Below are 17955 nucleotides of genomic sequence, written 5' to 3' on the forward strand. Positions count from 1 at the left end.
TATCTTAAAAGGGCAGACGTCTGTTCTGCGGCGGCTGTCAAGCCTCAAGACGGGCGTGAGTTATGGAATCTGAAATTAAAGCCGCCTCAGTTTTGGCCTCACAACAGCATTCATCTTTAATTTTACTCCGCTGATGGACACATCGGCAGAGTGAGGGGGCGGCCCGCTCTCTGCGTCTCCCATTCTCTCCCCAGTCACCCCCTGCACCCCCACGTTGCCTCCGTCTCCATTGCTCTTTCGCCCCCCCCCCTCCCCCCCACTCCCAGCACCTGTACGTGGAATCCAGGAGATTTCCGAAGCGCTTGTACCTGTAAAGCAATCAGCTTCATTTTACTGGATCACAGGATTTTTTAATCCAAGTTTTTCCACTGAAGATCACGGTCTTTGAAGGGTTGACTCTGTCAATAAAAAATATTAATATTAATATTCAAGCATCGCATGTTGTCGACGTTCTCGTGGCATCGAGTCAGAAGAAAGGTGCCGCTTTGAAAATCCATTTAAGGGAAATGAAAGACTGGAAGTGCAGCTTTGACGCTGTAAAACTGGAGACGTTACATCATGGTGATTGACGACCATGTGGAATGGAACGTGTAGCCCTTGTCGCCACGGCAATAATGGGCATGTGACTCTTCTTTTATCAGCGTTTGATTCTGCCAAGCTCACCTTCCCGCTTGAAAGCATGATGCACGGCAGCGGCAGGCTCCGGCATGTTTCCCAGTCCCGTGATTCTAGCGCGCGATCTCAGCGGGGGCTCTCTGTTCCTGCCAATCAGAGGGCCTCCGAAACATGAGGCTGTGTCAGCGGCAGTTCACAGGCTTCCCCTCGCAAAGGCAACGCAAACAAGCCGTCAAGTGGAATTCAACTGGTGTTTCATCCGCGAAAGAATCTGCGACTTCTTTGGGAATGAAAAGTTTCTCCCTCTCCCCGCTGATGAGTCTCCTTTGACAGGTTTGAGAGAGGATTGGATCGCTTGCTCGCTCTGCTCCTGACTGACGTCGGCACGTGAGCCTGGCCCGCAGCAGCCAGCTCTGCTGAGTGACAGATGCGACTAGTCTAGACCTGATGTCGGGTCTAAGTTAATCCCGGTAAACAGAACCTTTTCTTAATTCCACATAAACACAAGGTGCAGAAGCTGTACCTCCAAAAGAGCGACAGCCCACCTCACCTTGCCTCTCTTCTCCTCTGATTGTGTCATTTTAATCCCCTCATCGTGACGCTGTTCTCTGCAACTCTTCCGATGACATGGCGCTGCTGTGTTGTGCGAATGCGAGTGTACTAAATGGTCACTGCTCACCCTAAGCCGCTGACAGTGTGCAGCTTTTGGCGCTCATGCTGCGTTCTATTTGCATCAAGTCACCCCTGTGTCCATTTCCGTTTGGACTGAGTCACTTCTCCGTCCAGTTCCGTTTGAATTGGGTCACCCCTGTGTCCATTTCCGTTTGGGTCGAGTCACTTGTGTGTCCATTTCCGTTTGGGTCGAGTCACTTGTGTGTCCATTTCCGTTTGGGTCGAGTCACCCCATATGTCCATTTCTGTTTGGATGGGGTCACTCATGTGTCCATTTTGTGCTGCACTTAGCAGGAGGATGGTGCCCCGAGTGTTTTTGGGTGTAGACGGTAGAGGTCTTTGTGACCTCCTATTAAACTGGGTCTTCCGAGGTGGAACACAGCCATCCAGAATCAGAACCAGTCCTGTGCAATATATCTGCTGAGGTTGTATACTCACATATATATTAGGGCAGCAGTGGGCTAAGCCTGGATGCCCTGTGGTCAGAAGGTCCTCAGTTCACACCCAGCTTTGGCATGTCTTTGGTCCTTGAGCAAAACCCTTAACCCCCAACTCCTGCTATGCGACAGGTGGCTGCCCTTCACGGCCAGCTTGTTCTGCAAAGAGCAATTGGGGGAGGTGTGAAGACAATTTCCCCACAGGGATTGATAAAGTATCTATCATTATTATGCACTGATTTTCATGGGGCCTTTCTGAAGCATCACAATGCATTGTGATTTTTATTTTTGCACATTAAAACAATTGTAATAAATTCCCTGGAGGTTTGACCTTTGACATTGTTTGTGTCGCACAATACAATGTTTACCAAAAATGGTAATGAAGTCCATCCATCCACCTCCACCTGCTTAGGCAATTATGTTGCGGTTCATCGCCATGCTGCACCATCCAGCAGCACCTCAGAAAACACCTTTCTAAATGAATTCTTGATGCACTGGAAAAAAGAGCATAAAACCCAGCGGCATGAACCCCCGCATGTCACAGGCTGTTTATTTAAGGGGTTGTGGACACTTTTTCGAAAGAAGACACGCCGCGGTTGTACGCACCCTTATCCTCCTGTGAGTGACAGATACAGTTGAACAGCAGTGTCTCTACGGCCTTAATCTTTCGGAAACCGTAAAAGGTCCCCAGTTTTCCTTTAATGAATCTCTTCACTCAGTGTCTATGGGCTTCGACCAATCAGTTTTCTTCTGGTCCTTCATGAGTCCTGTGACAGGCTGATGGTAGGACCTCCCCTAAAATACTGACCAATCAGAATAGGTCAGAGCGAGACCTGTGGCCAAATGTGGGTCTTACATTACTGGGGTACGGCGATGGAGGAAGTTTACCGCACAACAGATCTGTGGACCGCAGCTACCAAGTGGGCTGAAGCTTATTCATTTCTGTTCGAGGCTTTTCAGATGGATCCTCAAAATGATGTTATTTCTTTACCAATGAATCCGAAAGATCCCAGTTTACTGAAGCAGAGTCTTCAGGTACTGTCGACAGCCCCTCCCCATACGCTGTGTTTGTGAGTGTGCGTGTTGGGTGCAGAGCGTGTGTCTGTGTAAACGATATCCATCTCTGAATACCGTGAGTAATCACTTCAGCCGGGGCCCGTCACGGCTAGCCTGTTGTTTTTTTGTACTGCCATCAGACATCCATCCACTTCAGCCGGGAGAAGTTTCCAGAATGAGCTCATTGCCTGTTTACTGCCAGTGTTTGTTTCTCTAGCACTTTGTCGCTGCGTACCAGGCTGGGTCCACCCACAGCTTGAGTTTCGCCTCTCCGCCTTTATCTCTCCTAAAAGAGCCTGGGGCCCAATCCGTCGCTGACAGCTTAGCCAGAGACACTCCTCCAGGCTGCCCCCCCACCCCCGCCCGGCTGCCCCCCTGCCCGGCTGCCCCCCCACCCCCGCCCGGCTGACCCCCCAGCAATCCCCTAGTGTCTCTTTTTCCATAGGCCCTTCTCACAGTGGACACGGCCCACACTTACATCTGGATCGAAAAAATTTACCTTCTGTGATCAGGGTGAGCCACTGAGTGTGATGCTATATGAAAACAGAGGGCTTGATCCGTCCTTTTCGATCCGGTGTTTTAATGTTTATTTGTGTTCATTTATGTTTTGTAGTGCAGCAGAGATTCCCTGCACATGTGAGCCCGGCCCGTGTGGACTTCCTGTATGTGTTTGTCGAGGAAAATCAGGGAAGATGCCACACACATGGAAATGCATGTCACCTTGTGCCATGGAAACGTGATTTATTTATTTAGCTGTTAATCCTGCTTGGGTCGCTCAGTGCGAGTGTGTGTGCTGTCTGACCCCTGGCCGGACTGCAGATGACAGGGCTGGCTGCCATCGATTGACCCCACCCATGTTCTCACCCCGACAAACACACTCCCAAGTCAAATGGGGGCACGTGAGGATGTATAGTGAACAAAATCGTACTGCACCCCCCCCGGCAGTCCCCTATACTACTGGGGCTTTTAGGAATCGCTTTAAAGGCTCCCGAAGGGAAAGACCATCAAAACAATTTGGGGGAACTGCAAGTGTGCTGTCATCTCTGGGGCCTTCAAAGGGAACATCTCAATGGAGAGCCCACCGTCTGAACGGCGAGGGCTGAGGTACCTATTAATATTAAACAGGCTTTAATGGAATCCCAGCCAATAACAGGAGGGGGCTCTGGGGCCAATGGAAACCTGGCAAGAATATTGAATTTGCATACATGTAGGGAGGCGGAAGCCCTTAACAAGTCCTCATTAGGTGTAAATGAGGAGGACGTCAGCTGGGGATATTGTCCCAGTACCTGAAATGCAGATGATTATAATTGAATCTCCAATGACATAAAGGAAAATGATAGAGATTCACGGCACTTGCGTCAAGGGGGTGGTGCCGGGGGGTGGGGGGGGGGGTTTGATTTGTCAGAGCATCATCGCAAAACAGATGGGGGGGGTAAATCTGCGGGACGGTCTGATATCGCAGTGCTGCAGTTTTACTTTGCTGTCCTTGTTCACACATCCTTAGTGTGGGGACTGGGGGAGTAGGCGTGTGATCACAATCGAGGGCAGGTGCACCATGCGCTTGTATCACAAATACAGCACTTCCATTATTGTCACCGCGGCCGACGGCACGGCGCAGGCAGCGGTGGCGTTTGTTTGGGGGGGGCCTGCTGGTTATTTATGGTAAGCCTTGTAGAGATAATGAGATGCAGCCCGGCTCAAGCGTGTAGGCTGTCCTCCGGTGAGGCGAGCACCAATCAGCAGCGGCACACTCCAGGAATGAGATCCGCAACCGTGAAACAGGCCTGGCGCTCCGCTAGCCTCCCACCAGCGGCTAATTGCCCAGAAGCGTAATTGCTTTGTTTATCGCGAGCGTTTCTTTATTTTCTTTAAGCGGCACACTGCCCAGCCCGTGAAATCCCACAGTCGGGGCCCCTCGGCGGCACCGGGTTCCAGCGGCGGGGAGATGGAGGTGGCAGATATGGAGGCAGGCAGTATGCGAGACGGATTACCGCCGATGCCATTCTGCTGCTTCTGATCCTGAAGCGCTCGCTTTGTCTGTCCTCGTTGGGCCATTAATTTACGCAGGAGCTTATGACTTCAAGATAATAACAAAATAAAAAAAAACATCTTATCTTCCACGCCAAACAAACACTGCTCCACGCTACCTGCACAGAGGCCGGCTACTCCCTCAGCTACCCAAACGTAACCCCTTCACTCACTTCAAAGCCGAATTCGGTCTTAGCGGCTTATCTGGCCTCCTGTAAGCTGTCAGCTGTGCGGGTCTTTTTGTGTGTTTACGCGCTCTATCTACCTGCATACATCACAGATAGACATATTATCATCCTCTTGTGCAATCGCATGGGCTGCACTTATTTATGGAAATCCACTTCTATAAGAGATTTTTTTTTTCCTACACAGAGAGAATGATCTAAGCCTTCCATCTAGCTGTATTTCGGCGTTTTTTTGGTTAAAACTCGCACCATTCTGTGGAAAGTTGTGAATAAGCCACTCTGAATTTAACACCAGGGTTAATCCTCAGCGGGGGGGAGAGAGTGGTGTTTTGCACTGACAGGAATAAAGATGATTTTGATTGCAAACTGCAATAACTGAAAATTATTATAAGTGAATATTTGTTTGATTTGTTGCACGCACAAACACACACTGTACGTGTGTATTGAAATGCCTCACCTCACCTGCTTCATGGATTGCACTCCATCAATCCATCCATCCAGTTCTTGGAACACAGGGGAAACCTGGAGGAAACCAACACAAGGAGAACATGCAAACTTCACACACAGTAGTGGATTTAACTCCAAAGGAAAATGCATAATGCAAAGAATAATCAGCTAAAAAGACACGTCTACGAAACTACATGCTCAGAATGGTATTCTACAAAAACACAGAGACAACATTAAATAATGGCCTTTGCAAGTCAGTGATGATGTATCTGATGGGTGAGGCTCTAAGGGGTCAGGGTTTGAGTTGCCGTCAGCCGGAATGGTCACTGCATTTCATGGGGCCGGGAGGGGAGAAGGTGTTTGCTCGCCCGGCCTGCTGCCGCTTGGGTTTGGGCCTGACTCACCCATGTAGCAGCCAGACCCTGGAAGCTCACTGCCACCAGGGCTTTCCTGCGAGAAGATGGGGATTGTGGGATATTGGTCACCTCAGGGAACAGAGCAGTTAAATGAGAATGGCCTTCACAGCAATAAGATCACCCCCCCCCCCTCCTTTTTAGCCAAACGCGTTATTCTGGGGTCTTCACAATCCATGTCCAGCGACCACAAAGCGCCAAGGTGAGTTCAACAGCCGAACGGCAAGGCAGACCCGGCTTGTAATCACTCGTGTTTGTAAATAATCTCGCTGTTGTCGCAATCCCCTTTTGGGCCGACTTGGACACGAGGGGGCCTGTTTTTTTAACGGTGAAAGGGAACAACGGGGGGAAAAAACCAGGGGATGATAATGAGAGGGTCCATCCGAAAGAAAAAAAATCCCCCAACATGCAGCATGAGCCGCTTTGTAGTGCTTATCCCCATAAAGAGGGATGGGGGGTGGGGGGGGGGGGCTTATTTTGCATGATATTAACCACTTGAAAGAGCGCAGTTATCGAGGACGGCAAAGTCTCAGAGAAAAGGCAGCGGAATTAGTGGAGAATAAAAATGTAAATAAAGGCAGTGGTGTTATCTGGCTAAGCGCTGTCAGGCTGGCCATTGTTTGTGGACGTGATAACGCTCTACCTCCCGGGCCGCTCACACCGCCACACATGTTTTCCTTAATTTCAGGCCCATTTCTATGACAACTGTTGACAGTTCATACGTATCTTTTTTGCTCCGTTCCCCCCGTTTCCCTCCGCAAAGCTGGTTGTTGCCTCTGTGTTTATTACTCTGTAACCCCTTGTACTCTGTGTTCCCGTACAAAGCCGTGACAATGTCTGCCAAACGGCTCGCAATACCTGTCAGCGAGAAAATCCACAGCCTCTTTTTTTGTTTCTTACTCTAATTCCCTGTTAGTTTTCTCCTCCGCGCCCCCTAATCTCCACCCCCCCCCACCCCACCCCACTCCGGAAAGCGCTGGTCGCGTCAGCATGTGAGATGACACGGGATCTTACCTTGCCGTGAAACCGAATCCATTAGCCAGTAGCGACTCCAAGGTGAACCCGTAAATAATTACCGGGATCAGTGGCAAACGTTGTCAGGATGTGGTTGTTTGCAGCCACATTCTGTGTCGCAACGTTTTTTTGAAACCTCCAGGATGGCATTTCCGGATCGGGTCGGTGGGCTGGGCTGCTTTTGCTCCCTGTTAAATCGGCCACATCTCTCACAAGGCTGAGCAGCATCACTCCACGTAACTGAGGTGGACCGGAGGTGCGCGATGTAGCTAACCCTCCATTCCTACTGCACTGACACTTTAACTTTCCAGTAAATATTACTAGGGCCTTTCCAGTTTGCAGCTCGACTTCGTCTTTAGCTAAAATCCCCAGAAAACACAGACCTGCGGCAGAAATTAAAAGCGAAAGTGGGCGACACCCTCAGCACGCTCACCCGACCGCGTCGGGACCGGGAGGAGAGTGGGAGCTCTAGCCACGCAGCAGATGGTGGAGCGTAGCCATCAGTTTAAGCAGATGGTTCGGTAGCTGAGTGCGGACGGCTGCATTTGACCCACCATGAGGAGAACACCTAACACCAAAGGCCCACCGAAAGGGGAACAAAGCCTCCTGCGCGGCAGGGAAAGTGGCACGCAACGTGTTTTTAAGGTGTTGCATTTCTTCCCTTTGATGAGATCCACAGGAGAGTAACCAGCTGGTCAGAATGACAATGGCTGACAGGCCTGACTTGCTACAGTCTACACTAAGGTAACTGAAACCCAGTAACCTTCATTTATTTATGAACTCAAATGGTTAGAAGATGGATGGATGGATGGATGGGTGGGTGGGTGGATGGATGGATGGATGGATGGGTGGGTGGATGGATGGATGGATGGATGGGTGGGTGGGTGGGTGGGTGGATGGATGGATGGGTGGGTGGGTGGGTGGATGGATGGATGGGTGGATGCAGGTGATTGCTGTTCACACAGTCACTACTTCATGATAATAGTCAGGCCTGCTGTCTTGGGGGTGCAGCTGCATGCGTCCGCGTTCCTGATTATTTGTGAAATGAATGGTCTTCGGAAGGAAACAGGCCTTTTTAACATTAAAATGTCAACAGCGGCGGTCAGGTTCACCCCAGAACTGTTACTCTATCACGCCTGCTGAATCTGAGGGAATATTTAATTGTGAAACACAAAAGCGCCATGCTACATTTAGGTGTAATTTTCAACCATGCAAAGGTAATTTGTTTCAGTATTTATGAATTAATTAAACACTAACAACGATGGAGAATACTACAGAATATATAATTAAGTGCTCGTCAAAGCGAGATTGATTTACTCTGCTTTCATTTCCGTTCTTTTCTCTTTCTTCCGTTTTGCTTTATCCCCCCCCCCCCCCCCCCCCCGTCCCTTCAGCATCTGAAATTTTTTTCAGGTTTCTAAGTTAAATCTGCTGTTCTTGGTTTACATTGGGGGGGTGTCTGTGTTAACCAATTACCTTGTCACTGACACGGATTTCTATAGCGCTCTGATTACAATGACAGTGTTGAAATCCCCTCAGCACCTTTGGAGTAGATCAAAGTCAAATTAATGCCAATGTGTCCCGTGTAAATTACATTGCACCGGAGATTCCAACGCTGCACCATCGGCGTTACGCTTCCCCACAAATCGGTCCTTGCGTATGTGATTGTTTATATAAATACACTGAATCGCACTGTATACACACACACACACACACACACACACACCTCCCGGCAAGTCCTGTAATATAACCTCCTTTCTGGGAGCAAATTCTGGTGCTTGTTGGAAACACTTACAGAAAAATGTGGCCTCTTTAAGCGCCTGTTTAATCTCCCTTCTCCGCTCTGTATCATTTTTCACACATACAGCAGGTGGTGTGAGGAATTAGCCACTGACCCAGCAAGCAGAACTCTGCTCTCGCTACCTGGATATAAATACCAGCTACCCACCGCGGGATGCTCACACACGTGCAGCATATTATTATTATTATTATTATTATTATTATTATTATTATACATCCATCTTCTCAGTGATGGTCCTGGTCAGGGTTACAGGGCTGAGGGACGCCCTGGATGGAATGCTAGCCCATTGCCAGCCACGCACAAACACTGTCATGTAGTTTGGGCAATTTGAAATCAGCCATTAGCCTGACAGCACATCTTTGGTCTGCCGGAGGAAACCAGAGTACATGGAGGAAAACTCATGTGACACGGATGGACATGCAAACTCCATGCAAACAGCAGGGCCACGATTTAACCTTCCCACCCTTGAGGTGTGAAGTCACCATGCCAGTGTGATATTAGTATTACAATTAATTATTATTATTATTATTATTATTATTGTTATTATTATTACTGCTACAATTAATTGTCATTAATTATTATATATATATATATATAAAACAATAATTATTATTATCCCTCTTTGTGGCCATGGCTTCTTGGTTGTGACCCTGTACTGCATAAATCGTTTTACGATTAATTATTATTAATAATAGTCTCAACAGTAGTAGTAGCATTATCAGATCTGTGTTATTATCTGTTTATCCTGCCATAATTGTATGGATAGAATTGTTTACAGGATCTAAACAACAAGTATATATATCGTATATAGACACGTTTTTTGTACAAGATAACACAGTATGATAGAGGCGTGCAGATGAAAATCGACTTCAGCGGACGGTCCGCGTTTGCGGTCGCGCGCGGGGACGCCACTGGGCGGGTGCAGCGGCTCTGAGCGACTCGGGCTCAGGGGGCCGGCTCCCACTTTTTTTAGTTCCGGAGACACTTCTCGCTCGAACCTCGACCTCCCAAATAAGAATCGCGGACTTAAAAGTAAAAAAAAAAATACCACACGTGGATAATGCCGCTCGGCTAATGACGCTGCGGCGCGCGGGTAGATTGACGGCGCGAGCGCGTTTCCGCGTGCGTGTGCGCGTACCGCGTAGCACAAGTTCCTTTGTATAGTTTGTAAAATTTGTACACTTCTCGGCGTTGATGATTATGGGTGCGCGTGTGCATGAGCTTATAAATTAAGACGTGTGTTTGTACATTTGAGTGTATTTGTATACTGCGTGGGTATATGTACGTGTAAAACGTGTGTATGTGTTTGTGTTAGGAGGATGGAGCAACTGGAGCGCACCTTCGGCCTCGGCCACATCCCCGACAGGGCCTCCATGGGTGGGGGCACAGAGGTGTTAAGAGCACTGCAGTTACCAGGTGGGCTTCCATGAGTGAGGGTAATCTGCGTAAGCGTTGTTTTTCCTTAAATGTGCTTTCGTCGATTTTAATTTGCCTGCCCCTCCCTGACAACCGACAGCGCCGCTTCTGGAACAATCTGAGCGGTGGTGCTCCCCCGCATGCTCGCCCCTGCCTTGTGTCACTCTGCAGCTGTTTTGCTCCGGGGGATGGGGATGAATCTGGAGGGGGGGGGGAGCTAGCGAGCGGAGCTCCCCCATCGGGGAGAAGATGCCTACCCCCCACCCCAAAAAAAAAAACACCGTGAGGCAAGCCCAGGCCCTCTGGGGGCTCGCGGCGGAGCCCCGGCGGCGTACCTCGCGGGGGGGAGCGCCTGCACTCGCGTGCCAGGTGTCACCATCGTGGAGGACGCCTGCAGCTGAGGCCTTCAGGGCCTGCAGCTCCTCTCTCTCACACTCACCTCCCTGCACGCCTCTCCTGCCGATCTTCACTCTAATGACAGTGTTTTCATGTTGTTTGGTTTCACTGTATCCCTGCTATGCGCAGTGATGTGTAGCCTAGCAGGTTATGGATATGGGCTCTTGCCCACGATGTTGTGGGTTTGAATCCCATGGTTGGGAGAATAATTATATCACTTTTTTGGCCCTTGAGCAAAGCCCTTCACCCCAGCTGCTCCAGGGCATCCTAAGTTTTAACCCCAAGGTGTCCTCACCTGTTTGTCTGCTAAAATAAATCTGATAAATGTAAATGCAACAGGATGCAGCTCACACAAGTCCACCCATTGAATATGATCTGTATATTTTTAATCCCTCTGGAATTAAAAGAAATTGCTGCAAAAATTGCCAATAATCCCTTATAATAAAGCTACCATTTTCTCTTGACTCTTCTGCTGAAGTAAAATGTTTATGGAAAAGCACAAAGGCATAAAAATGAAAAGAAAGACTTTAAAAAAGAATATCTTAAGTCGTTTGAGTCTGGCTGACATTTTATAAGATTGTAAGCTGATAGGGGTCAGCAGAGGTTTCCTTAGTGCTCACTAACACAGGAAAAGAAACAGCCAGGAACGATGGCCCTGAAGCAAACATTGCTCAGTAAGGGACCGGAGAATGCAAAAGTAAACGTGAACATGGGTTCCATTCGCCAGCCCTGGTTATTCACTAAATTAAAGAGGATGTTGCAATGGCATCTGTGCTGCCAAGCTGAGGCATGCTGGGATAGCACAGTGTATGGCAATGGCACGCAGTAGCCAATGATGGTGTTTACGTCCCGTTTGTAGTGCCCCAGATGCAGGCTTTTCTGGCCAGGTCCTCATCAAACCCGTAGAATCCATGATGCCCCGCTCCTCCCCCACTGCCCCCCCGAGTCCCACGGCCCTACCAACGGCGCTATTGGGACTGTCCCGTTCCGCAATTATCCTTCCCCAATCAGCCCTCGCCTTAATTGAACATTCCCCCGGTGGCGCCGTACTCGCGGGCCCTACCTGGATTGCACTGTTCATTATCTGTCAAGGTGACTTTGTGGGCCGATGGCGTCTCAGTGGGTGGGGGGGGCGAGGGGGGGTTGGAGGCGCCTTGGCGGAAGAGAGCCAGAGGCTGTTTTTCCGCTTCCTACTGAAGTGGGCCTCTACTGTTTTTTCCACAGTAATGTTAGGCCCGTATTTTGACTAGGCGTCTGGTCTGAGGGGGTCAGGGTCGGGGGGGCAGTAGGGGTCATGATGGCAGACTAACAGGGGCCAGGTGGATCTCCCCTCCCACGCCCTCCCCTCTGGTCACACATCATTAGCACCGCCAGCTCGAGGTCGTTCCTTCCCACGACGACGAGTGACGGGCCATCGTCTGAACGCTTCCCCTGGCATGGCTGCAGACCCCACCTATGGGAGCATCCACCGGGCTGGCTCACTTCGAGTGGGGTTCGCACTCTCAAACCAAATCTTAAACTCCTGGCTATTCTCACAGCTGTGGTTCCCTGGGTTCCTCTAAGTCAGAACTAGATAAGATTTTAACAACTCTGAGCTATTAGTTAAGTTCTCCCCAAACGAGCTTGATGGGCCGAATGGCCTCCTGTCGTTTGTACATTTTTTATGTTCTTATGTGTCTTGCTGTTTTTGCTAACCCCTCGCCTCCCCTGCCTTGGGGTGTCTTTCCAGGTTCCATGCTTGGTTTAGGGCACAGATGTTCGTATGACAGTGGGGATCCGTCCAGGCCTCGGGTTACCCGTCCGTTCATTTAATCAACCTGCTCCCTGCATCCTTCCAGCCCCGGCATCGCTTAGAAAACAGCTTCAGAGCAGAATAAGAAACACCGACATATTTAGTGATGGAACTGATCTGCGTTTTTTATTTGAGGTAAGTATGGGGGGGGGGGGGGGGGCAGTGAGGTCCATGTTCCTGTGCTGAACAGGAAAGACTCTGATGACAACCGTAATCAGAGGGACTGAACTGTTTCAGCCATTTCGCGATTAGCGAGGCTGCCTCTGAATTCTGTGTGTGTGCAGCATGTCTTCGTTAACTGGCAACTAACTGGAAATATGTTGCACTGTGATATTAAATATCCATTTCTTTTTGGAAGAAGAGTTGTATTCTGGAAGATTTCGTAAAAGTGCACACTCGCAGCAGGACATAATGTCAGAGAATTTTCCTTTGGTGGCTGATTTGCACAGAAACTATTTCCGTTCCATTTGCATTTCGAGTTTTGCACGTCTCCTGTGAAATAGGGCGACCGCGTCCCTGTGTGACCCCTTTTGTTTTCTGGCACCTGGGGGTGTGGCTCTATTTAATGGGCGATAATTAGGTAAGGTAGGCAGTGTCAGTCAGAAGGCTCATTTACATGTTTGTTTTCTAGAATTCCAGCATCTCCGTTGCCATGGGAACATTTATAACTGCATAATCAGTAGAGCTTTTTTATGTTATCTCCCACGGACGACCCCTGGTTGTTACCTGTTTATTTTATTCCATCAATATATTTTACTTGTTTTTCTTGGCCGTTATTTAGTAATCTAAGTAATGCTGCTGGGCTAAACTGTTCAATTATATCTTGCCCATGTTACAAATATTTACTCAAAATGAGGATAAATATTTTAATGGATTCATTTCAACCCCATAAATATGTTAGAAATTACAGGGAATAAGTGCTTCGAAATCTGCTTTAGAAAAAAATGCCAAAATCTCACAATAATAATCAGTATTATTATTACTGTTCTGCTTTGTAGCGTACTGTAACAAAGGACTAGTGTCAAATTCCACTTCCATGAAATGCAGGCAGATTTTCTCTCACCATCAAAGCAATGCATTTTTTGCCTAATAAACTAGAGTGATCCACTGAAATGACCAGCCGTATAACACATCTGATTGCTGGCTAAGGAAATAACAATGATAGCAATAAACATCGTCCTCATGGTCACTATCACTCTGAAAAAATTCAATTTAAAGCCAGTGAGCATGCAGCTGTGCGTATGAGGCCCTGTGTGTCCGTCACAGGCTCGGCGTCTCTGCTTTGACTCTACAAACCCGGGGAGATGGGACCTTTGAAACGTCGTGGCCCATCTCAGCCTGATCTACGCCCGGCCCTCCACACAGAGCAGCGTGTGCTACCAACATGCACTCTGGGAGACTCAGAGGAGCTGATAACCATACCCAAACGCGATTTTCCCGCAAAGTCTAATAATGCCTCAGTGAGCAGAAACATCGATCCAAAAGCCACCTTTCAGGGAATTCAGGGCTGCTGGACAGGAGCGTTGGCATTTTTTACTGCATTGACTGCCATCCATCCATCCATCCATCCATCCATCCACCCATTCATCCATCCATCTTCTAAGTGCCTGTCTTCATCATAAGACATAGACTAACACTGCAAGTAAAGTTCAGCCATAAACCCAAAGCTGCCAGTGATGTGCGGATACGTGTGTGTACATGCGCACATGTGTGTGTGTGTGTATGCGTTTGCGTGTTAGTTACCTCACAGGCGTAGCTCCAAGAGATGGGGGGGGGGTTTCCTCCAGTTGCCCCCGTCACTCTCCACGAAGGCGTCTCTCCAACTGTAAAGCCTCTGATCACCACATCTCCGCATCCTCCGATCTCAGCGACGGCAGATTAATACTCAAACATGCTAAGTGAAAAGGTACATTACGCAAAATTAAATATGTGAATTAAAAATGATTGTTACATAAAATTAATTAAAGACTAGGGGAAGAACTAATAGGTGCTTAATTATTAACCGATCCCTTCCAAGAGGTTCAGTCTAGACGATCTTCATCAAACCTTGAGTTAATTTTGCATGTTTTTATAAATAATGCAGTGTTCTTCTGAGGGCCCTTTAGTCGCTCTCCTCCTCCGTCTGCGCAGCATTCCATGCGCCTCGCTTTCAGGACAGGGGGCCGTGAGCGTTGGCGCCTGGGAAAGCACGTCACAAAACCGGAGTATTTTAAGGTACGGTCAGGGAAAAATAGGTCAGGTTTAGGGGATGCATACTAAACTGTATTTACTGCGTCAGGGAGGTGAGGAAAAAATCCTATTACGGCTGCTTTGAAACTAATTACCTTAATTAAAAGCACTAATATGGCGAGGCAAGGGGGGCCTGAATGTGGTCTGACTGAGGGATTGTGGGATTTCTCGCTGCGGCATCAGAGTGTGGCCTGGCTGCAGGTATCGCGGGGGACAGACGGGGCGATACGCAGTGGCTCTCTGGGGGTGGGAGGCCCTGAGAAACCTGCTTTTCTTTCTTTTTCTCTTCGGGTTTTTTTTCTTTTATGTCGTTCCCTTACCAACAAGAGGGGCTTTTGTTCAATCGGGGGCTGTGGGCGGGGCCTGGCCCCCGCTGTTAATGCGGACGGGGGAGGACCGGCGTGGGCCGTCAGCGCGAGAGGCCTGATGAAAATACCTGACGGTGAAGCGGCTCGTGGAATAAAACCGTCGCGTGGCAAGAGATGGGGGCGTCACCAAAACATTCAAAAAACTTCATTTCTCCACACTTACATCCTCGTCCCTCTTCCCCATTCGCAGAAATGCCATCCAGAGTTTTTAACACGGGAGTTTCCATCGATTGTGCCGGTGGTTCCTGCCATCTTTGTGTCTTACGGCAAACGGGAGACTGAAAGGCAAGTAAACAGAAGAGAAAACATCTTACTGATAAGATCCTCGAGAAGCAGGTTCGGAATCTCAGCGCCCTGGTATCGCTGACGAGCATCGCCGCTTAACACCTTTAGATAGGTGTTTACACGATAGGAAGGACTGTGTTCGGAAAAGCCTGTGATTTCATTTGACTAAAAAAACAAAAAAGTTTGCAATGTGATAATTACTCCAGATAAAAGGTATCGCTGAATGATCGCTGACAAGGGCTGTCGGCTTTTGTTGGGAAGTGGCGGTGTGGCTTTAGCATTAGGCTTTTGCGTGTGAAAAATGTAAAAACAGCGTGAGGTGCAGTTTGCCTAGGGTGGGGGGTGGGGGGGGGGCTGGATGAGCACGGTGTGGCTCACGAGACAGACGGGGCCGCATCCTGTCGGCTTTTATCATCCAGCTGCGACTTTTCCCAGCCAGCCTCTCAGAAGGATGTGGATTTTTAACAGGGGATCACAGGAACATCTCTGGGTGCCCCGTTCATTCCTGAGTGCCCCCCCCCCCCCCCCCCCCCGCACCAGAGCCCGTTGGCCTTAAGGTGGGCCTGTTCCATGCTGTTATTTCACAGCTATTCTCACTCTCCTGCACTCCCGCTCCGCGAGGCGGCCGGTGGAAAACGGTGAGCAGGAATGCCGCCCACCGCTACGCGTCTCCATGACGCCACTTTCCCCTGGAATGAAGCTGCGTGCTGGGCCCGCACTGGGTTTGCAGGTGTGTGCCCGCTGACGGTTGGCAGCCCCACGTAACATTTTAAAGGACTGCAGTGTCACGGAAGGGGGGGCAGAGTGATGTGAAATAATAGCTGAAAGTTGATGGCAACCACCTCCCAATGAGCCTGATGATGGGCTGGCAGCCATCGGCAGAGGGGTAGCTTCATCCTGGACGGGCGTAGGGGACGAGTAACAAGCTCTCTCCAAAAATGGGAGGGTCATACTGCCACCCCCCCACCCCGAACGGTGTCCCGAGCCTGGACAGTGCTGTTTTCAGCTCCACCTCTGGAACCATCCGTCCCTTTGTCACAAGATATTTTCAGCTTAGAAATCTGCCCATGATTAGTATTTTCCTGACTGCGTGTATTAGTTTCTTTTGATGCACCATGGTCAGGCTATTAACTATTTACACCCTTTCATCAGGTTGTCTTGTGTACAGGACATTCAAGCCATTGCATGTAAGCTCGCACTACATACTGCACATGAGGGAATTAAGGGGTATGCAGTGGACATGCAGTGGAGCCTCGTCACGGTGCTCCGCTCTCCAGGTGACGCACTGTTCTGTGCATACCCATTTAAAAATGATCGGTAAACATAAAGCACAATAATCGCAAAGGAAGGGAGAGGAGTTGCTCTTCCGGAAAGTGCGCTGCAAGCATGATATCCGTCTAACGAGGAGCCCACAGTGTGAACGGCCCAAAATTATCGACTGCATTCACATTTCACTGATAGCATAGATGAGTTTTCAAGAAATGGACATACAATTATGCTCCCGTGTCGTATATTAATACAGATTCTTGACATCTTCCATAGACCCAGAGCTGTCATCTCTTTGTCTGCTTTAATTGAAAATTAATGGTTAGTGTGTTGCCTAGGAGACCAAGGCAATGGTCGGCGGTGGCATTCACGATTCAGCCAGACACCAGTGGCATTGTTTCTCCCGGCTGACCTTGGAAGTTTATAAAAAAAAAAGAGATGAAGATGAAGGAGAGCAAGAAGAAAAGAAGCCGAAGGAGAAATAGGGGTTGAATATTGTGTATTGAAGCGAGGCGAAAAAATAAAATAAAGTTATTGTGGTTGTGTTCAGAGGGAAAAAAAAGAAATGATGGTGTCAAGATGGCAAATACTGAGAATTATGTTTGAGTAGAAAAGCATAAAGGCCTATCTTTCTCGTTCAGTCCTGGCTATTACCGACACGATACCGGCGCACTGCTGAAGCCAGAGGGCACATTACAGCATCATAATAGTCCGGACAGCATTACCTCGACAGAAGCTCGCTGAATGGGCTAGTCAAGATTGTATCTGTCTTGGCTGGGGGGGTGGGGAGGGGGGAGTCAGTTATCGCACCAAGGCACCGGCAGGTAATGTGACAAAAGGCACCAGCAAACAACAAGGGCCAGGAGCACTGGGAAAGTGGGAGAGGAGTAAGACGAAGAGGCACGTGGGAACGTACTCTGAGGTAAATAACAGTGAGGAGAGTCTGCTGACAATGCCTGAAGTTATATAATTACCCCACAGCAACAGGGGCTGGAAGCTGCTCACATCTCCACACCCGGCCTGAAGTTATATAATTACCCCACAGCAACAGGGGCTGGAAGCTGCTCACATCTCCACACCCGGCCTGAAGTTATATAATTACCCCACAGCAACAGGGGCTGGAAGCTGCTCACATCTCCACACCCGGCCTGAAGTTATATAATTTCCCCACAGCAACAGGGGCTGGAAGCTGCTCACATCTCCACACCCGGCCTGAAGTTATATAATTACCCCACAGCAACAGGGGCTGGAAGCTGCTCACATCTCCACACCCGGCCTGAAGTTATATAATTACCCCACAGCAACAGGGGCTGGAAGCTGCTCACATCTCCACACCCGGCCTGAAGTTATATAATTACCCCACAGCAACAGGGGCTGGAAGCTGCTCACATCTCCACACCCGGCCTGAAGTTATATAATTACCCCACAGCAACAGGGGCTGGAAGCTGCTCACATCTCCACACCCGGCCTGAAGTTATATAATTACCCCACAGCCACAGGGGCTGGAAGCTGCTCACATCTCCACACCCGGTCTG

The 17955-nt window shown here is 49.1% G+C and overlaps 2 long non-coding RNA genes across 3 annotated transcripts; one reads left to right on the forward strand and one right to left on the reverse strand.

The window, feature by feature from the left end:
- Nucleotides 1-1343: 1343 nt before the first annotated feature.
- LOC125727517 (uncharacterized) lies at nucleotides 1344-7107 on the reverse strand. Of its 2 annotated transcripts, XR_007388791.1 has the most exons (4): nucleotides 6868-7107; nucleotides 5451-5515; nucleotides 1518-1883; nucleotides 1344-1484 (listed from the first exon to the last, which is right to left on the reverse strand). It is a non-coding gene; the product is annotated as an uncharacterized LOC125727517 (long non-coding RNA). The 2 variants fall into 2 exon arrangements; XR_007388790.1 differs by having other exon boundaries at nucleotides 1344-1883.
- Nucleotides 7108-7369: 262 nt separating this feature from the next.
- LOC125727518 (uncharacterized) lies at nucleotides 7370-10278 on the forward strand. Its single transcript, XR_007388792.1, has 3 exons — nucleotides 7370-7611; nucleotides 9984-10084; nucleotides 10185-10278. It is a non-coding gene; the product is annotated as an uncharacterized LOC125727518 (long non-coding RNA).
- Nucleotides 10279-17955: the final 7677 nt, after the last annotated feature.

The sequence above is a fragment of the Brienomyrus brachyistius genome, unplaced genomic scaffold (genome assembly GCF_023856365.1).
Source record: "Brienomyrus brachyistius isolate T26 unplaced genomic scaffold, BBRACH_0.4 scaffold100, whole genome shotgun sequence".
Taxonomy (NCBI): Eukaryota; Metazoa; Chordata; class Actinopteri; order Osteoglossiformes; family Mormyridae; genus Brienomyrus; species Brienomyrus brachyistius.